The 5565-nt window shown below is 68.4% G+C and overlaps 1 long non-coding RNA gene across 1 annotated transcript; it reads left to right on the forward strand.

Annotated features, from left to right (window-relative positions):
* Nucleotides 1-4233: 4233 nt before the first annotated feature.
* Nucleotides 4234-5049, forward strand: LOC141949296 (uncharacterized). Its single transcript, XR_012630724.1, has 3 exons — nucleotides 4234-4281; nucleotides 4689-4848; nucleotides 4942-5049. It is a non-coding gene; the product is annotated as an uncharacterized LOC141949296 (long non-coding RNA).
* Nucleotides 5050-5565: the final 516 nt, after the last annotated feature.

Raw genomic sequence — 5565 nt, forward strand, 5'->3', positions numbered from 1 at the left:
GGAAGGAGAATACTTGTCACTCTAAGCAGGGGGCACTGGGTGTCTGTAACACACGGAAACTGTTCCCACACCACAAGAAAAACCCCCAAACCTCTGCAACTCCCTGCAGCGACCGCCCCTCCCATGCAGCCCAAGAGCTGCCCCAGCCCATCTCCTGCTCTGTGCCTGCAGCAGCCTCCGTGTCCCTGGGCTGCACAGGGCTCTCAGGGGTGGTGACCCCAAGAGCTGGGTTCTACCTTCACTGCACTGGTGCCACCTGCATTTCTGTAGGTCCTACCCAAACCCCTCTGTGTGCCCCAACCCCACACATTCCTGTAGGTCCTACCAAAACTCCCCTATACTCCCCATCTCTCCACATTCATGTAGGTCCTACCCACCCCCCCATAGCCAAACTTTGCATATTCCTGTAGGTCCTACCAAAACCCTCCATATTCTCCATTTCTAAACATTCCTGTAGGTCCTGCCCAAACCGCCCCGTCCCACCATACCTCAAGGACAAGCCAGGTAGAGGCAGTGACGAGGAGGGGCAGGACCTAGTAGGGGTCATTTCCTGTGGTGGTTTTTTTTTTAAAGTATATCATGACATCATGGCCGGCAGTGGTGTCACGCTCCTCCGCCACTTCTCCCTTATGAGTGTTGCCCTCCGTGGTGACATCACGGCCGTGCTGGGGCTCTGCGGAGGGAGGGCTTTGCCCCTGGGGTGGGAGGCGATGATGTGATGTGACATCACATGCCCCCCCCCCGCCCCCCACCCCCCCGACGCTGCGGGGGCCCCTTTGGGCCTGGAGACCCCCCCTGGGGCTGGGCCCCACGTCCTGAACCCACCCTCGCCACCGCCAGTGCCCAGGTGAGGGGGGGACGGAGGGTTCGGGGAGGGGGGGGGGGCAGATTGGGGGGGCTGGGGGGTAGATTGGAGGCTCTGGGGGGGCCACGGGGCAGGACAGGGATTTTGGGAGGGCACATTGGGGGCTCTGGGGGGCAGATTGGGGGTTCTGGGGGGCACCACGGGGCAGGGTGGGGGTTCGGGGGGGCTGTGGGTCAGACCCCCCTATAACTCCCATTCTCCTCCCCCTCCCAGGCAGCCTCCCCACCCCCCATAGCCACCGTGGGGTGAACAGAGCCCACCGTGAGTCTGAACCCCCTGCTGCGGGTTCGGTTCCCCCTCCCCCTCCCCGCCGTGGGTGTGGAGGGGGAGGAGCGGATGGAGCATTTGGGGCTGGGGGCCTACACCCCCGCGGGGCTGGTGCAAAACTTCCTCCGGTTCCTGCACCTCCACGTGGGGCTGCCCTGGTGGGGGCCATGGCTGTTGGTGAGCGGGGGGGCGCTCTGTGGGGCTGAGGGGGGATCTGGGGAGTTGGAGGGGGTCTCTGTGGGAGTCTGTGGGGCTGGGGTGTTCTCTGGGTGGCTGAGGAGGTCTCTGGGGTTGGGGGAGCTCTGTGGGACTGGGGGAGGGTCTCTGGGTGGTTGGGGGAGATCTCTGTGGGGCTGAGGGGGGATCTATGGGATCGGGGGGGTGGCTGTGGGTTGGGGTGTCTCTGTGGGGCCAGGGCGGTCTCTGTGGGTCCGTGAAACGTCCCTGTGGGGGTTCATGTGGTGGGGATTTGTGGGGGCTGCCTCGGGGCAGGTGTGGGGGGGCTCCCTGGGGGCTGCCCCTGACCCCCCCGTCGCCCCCCAGGGACGCTGGGCCCCGCCTGGCCCCGCTGCCACCGCTGGTGCGTGAGCAGTGCGAGACCGCCCGCCTGCCCGCACCCCCCCGCCTCCAGCGGCTCCGCCAGCGCCGGGCCTGTGGGGGGGCTGAATCCGCGCGACCCGCATTCGGGGCGCTCGCCGGGACATCCCGGCCCCCGGTGCCCCCCGGGAAGGACGGGGAAGGGAACGGCGACAAGGAGGAAGGGAAGAGGGAAGAGGGGAGGGAGGACCCCAACCCCCCCCCCCCGAGCCGCCGTGTTCACACCCCCCGGGCGGGGTGAGGCCACCCCCGAGGTCCGCCCCCCCACCCGCCTTCCCGCCTCACCTGAGCCCGCAGGGCCCGGAGGAGCGGCCAGAGCCGCGGGGCCGCCGCCGCCATCATGGTGGCCCTGAGGGGAGCGGGGAGAAGGGGCGAGACTAAAGGGAGGCGGCTCCGCGCAGGCGCGAAGGGGCGGGTCCGGCGACGCCGTGTCCTCCATGGAGAGTGTGGGCATTGCCAGGGCAGGGGCGGGGCCAGTAGGGCGCATGCGCAGGACGCGGAGGATAGGTGCAGAGCAACGCCGAGGCCGCCATGGGGAGTGTGGGTATTGCCAGGGCAGGGGCGGGGCCATCGGGGTGCATGCGCAGGACGCGGAGGGGGGTGCGGAGCGACGCCGCGGCCGCCATGGCGGGTGAGGGCAGCCCGTTCGGGGGCGGGCGGCGGCAGGGCGGGAAGGCTCTTTCCTCCCCTCAGCAGCCGCCGCCGCTGTCGTTGTGGAGGCGGCGCCGGTCGGGGCGGGCGCTGCCGCCGCTGCCTCCTCCTCTCCCCCCTCCTCTCCCCCCTCCTCTCCCCCCTCCTCTCCCCCCTCCTCTCCCCCCTCCTCTCCCCCCTCCTCTCCCCGCCTTCCTCCCCGCCAGCCCCTGAGGTAGGCAGGGGCTTCCCGCTGGGCGCCCCCTCCCCGCGGCACCCCCCGCGCTGGGGACGGGGGTCCCCGAGTTCTCCCTGGTACCCCCGGACCCTCACGCACCCCCGTTCCCCCCCCTCCCGGGGACCCCCCTGACAGGGCACTTGGGAACGGGGGATGGGACCCCCCCCCCCACTGGGATCCCCCCCACCAGGGGGGTTTTGGGGGACAGGACCCCTCGGGGACCCCAGGTGAGGGGTGCGCCCCCATTAGAGTCACCGCTGCCCCGTTAACTCGTTATTTTCGCCATCACACCCCCCCCCCCCCCCCAAATTTCCCTTTTTCTCCCCGTTTCTCACCCCTCAGGTGATGGTGGAAGAGGCCGAGCCCAGTGCCCCCGTCCCGGTGGAGGGGGCTCCACACACACCCCGGGGGGGCCCCCCCATCCCGGAGGCCTCTGAGGGGCCCCCCGAGATCCTGAGGGCTCCCCCCACACCACGGGGTCCTCCCAGGGGTGCCCCCCCATCGCGGAACGCTCCGAGGGGGCACGCCCCGACCCAGGGGGGGTCCCCCCGAACCCTGGGGGGCAGCGAGGGGCCCCCCCGCCCAATCTCGGGGCGCTGCGTGCGGCACTGGAGGTGGCTCTGACCCAGGACCCCGGGGAGGTGATGCTGGCTGAGCTGAGCCCGATTTTGGGGGTCCCCCGGCCCCCCCGAGACAAGTGTCAGCACCTGGATGGGGCCCAGCTGCTGTGTGACAGCCTGTGCCTGGTGTGGTGGAGGGGGGGCCCAAAATGCAGGAGGGGGACACCCAAAATTACGAGGGGGCACCCAAAATGGAGGGGGGCACTCAAAATACAGGGGAATGAGGTGTGGGGGGCGGTGGGAGGGGGAGTGGGGGGATGTGGGGGTGCGGTGGGGGTTTGGGGGCTCCCCCGACCCTCCCTGTCCCCCCCCAGGTGCCGGGGGGCAGCCACAGGGTTTGGGGGGGCTGCGGACGGCGCTCAGCACCCTGGAGAAGTACGGCTGGAACCTGCTGCAGCCCGGCCCCCCCGGCACTGCCACACCGTCCACTTCGGGAACCCCGTCTGCTGCGGCACCGTCAACGCCGTGCAGGTACCCCAAAACCCGCAGGACCCCAAAACCTCAAGGACCCCAATCCTCCCGTATCACCCCAATATATACCCCACAGAACCCCAATTTCCCTCTCTAGCATCCCAGTATTTTGCTAACTGAGAGGGTTACTGGGACATACTGCAGGGCACTGGGCCATACTGGGGAGTACTGGGAGGGGCAGTGGGACGTGCTGAGGGACACTTTGATGTACTGGGATGCACTGGGAGGACTCTGACTCTCCCCCTGCCCTCCCCCCAAGAACCAGCACCGAAACCCCAGTTCTTCACTGACATCCTGGCGGGGGGGCTGAAGTGAGCGGGGACTGGGAGGGACTGGGGGGAACTGGGAGGGACTGGGGAGAGCACACAGCTATACTGGGAGGGACTGGGAGGAGGTTGGGCTGCACTGGGAGGGGTGGGTGGGGCACTGAGCTATACTGGGGGTGCCCAGGGATGTACAGGGAGGGGCGGAGTGGGGGTGTCACTGGTTCATACTGGTCTGTACTGCTGTGAACTGGGAGCGGCTCCTCTTCCCGCCCCCAGGGGCTGCTGGTGGCTGATTCGCTGCCAATAACAGATGGGGAAGGCCCACAGGTACGGGGCTGGGGGGGGCTCTATAGGGGCTGGGGGGGCTGTAGAGGGGCTCTGTAGGGGCTGGGGGTGCTATAGGGGGGCTCTGTAGGGGCTGTGAGTGCTCTATGGGGCATCTGTAGGGTTGGGGGGGCCATAGGGGGTGCTGGGGGGTCCCTAGGGGCTGGAGGGTCTGTAGAGGGGCTGGAGGGCCTGGGGGGGGGCTCCTGGGGTCACATGTGGGTCTGTAGGGCCCCTATAGAGCCCCTATAGATCCTGAGAGTGTCCCCCCGCCCCCTACCTCCTCCAGGCGGACCCCCCAGCCAGCCCCATGGGGGGACCCCAGGGTACAGCCCCCCCAACCCCCCCGATCCCCTATGGGGGATTACGGGGATCTATAGGGTCCCTCACCCTCTTTTCTTCCTCTGCAGCGCTATAGGGCCCCCCCCGACTCTGGAGCTGCCCCCCAACACCAGCAGCGAGGTGGGGGCTGTGCCTGCGCCTCCCGCACCTTCCTGAACCCCGGCCCCAGCGTCCTCTGCGGGGTCTGCGACTGCCCCCCCCCTCGCCAATGGCCCCCCCAGCCCCCAGGTCAGTTTGGGGGGTCCCCGCCCTTCCTGGGGGGGTCCCCGAGTTTTGGGGGTGACCCCAAGCCCTGACCCCCCCACCTCTTTTTTACTGCAGAGCTGGTAGTGACCCCACTGCACCTTCTGCAACCAGGGCTCGGGGTGCGTCTGTGATGTCTGTCACCGCTCTGGGGGGGTTCCCTGCCCCCCCGAACCCCCCTGCGTCCCCCCAACACCCCCCGGCCTTTGGGGGGGTGACTGACCCCCCCCTCGCCCTCACCCCTTCTCAGGAGGCCGAGGGGCAGCGGCAGGAGCAGCTGCGGGAGGAGGGGCAGCGCATGGTCGCCCTGGTCAGGGTGAGCTGGGGCGGGGCCTGGGGGGGTCTGGAGGTGCCAGGGGGTTCCTGGGGGGGGGGGGTCTTGGGGTACCACGGCGGGTCTGGGGGTCTCTGGGAATCCTCAGGGGGTGCTGGGGGTGGTCCTGGAGGGGTCTGGGGGTGATGGCAGGGGTCTGGGGGGGCTCTAGGGATCCTGGGAGTGTTCTAGGGGTGCCAGGAGGGGTCCTAGGGGGGGGGTCTGGGGGTTCTGGGGGGGTTGTGGAGGGGTCTGGAGGGTCTGGGGGTCCTGGGGGAGTCTGGGGGGTGTGGGGGTGCCAGGACACATTTGAAATTTCTGAATTTGGAAATTTGGAAACCTCAGAACTTTAGATTTGAATTTTCCAAATTCCAAATTTGAAATGTCTG

Source organism: Strix uralensis, chromosome 13 (genome assembly GCF_047716275.1).
Source record: "Strix uralensis isolate ZFMK-TIS-50842 chromosome 13, bStrUra1, whole genome shotgun sequence".
In the NCBI taxonomy this organism is placed as follows: Eukaryota; Metazoa; Chordata; class Aves; order Strigiformes; family Strigidae; genus Strix; species Strix uralensis.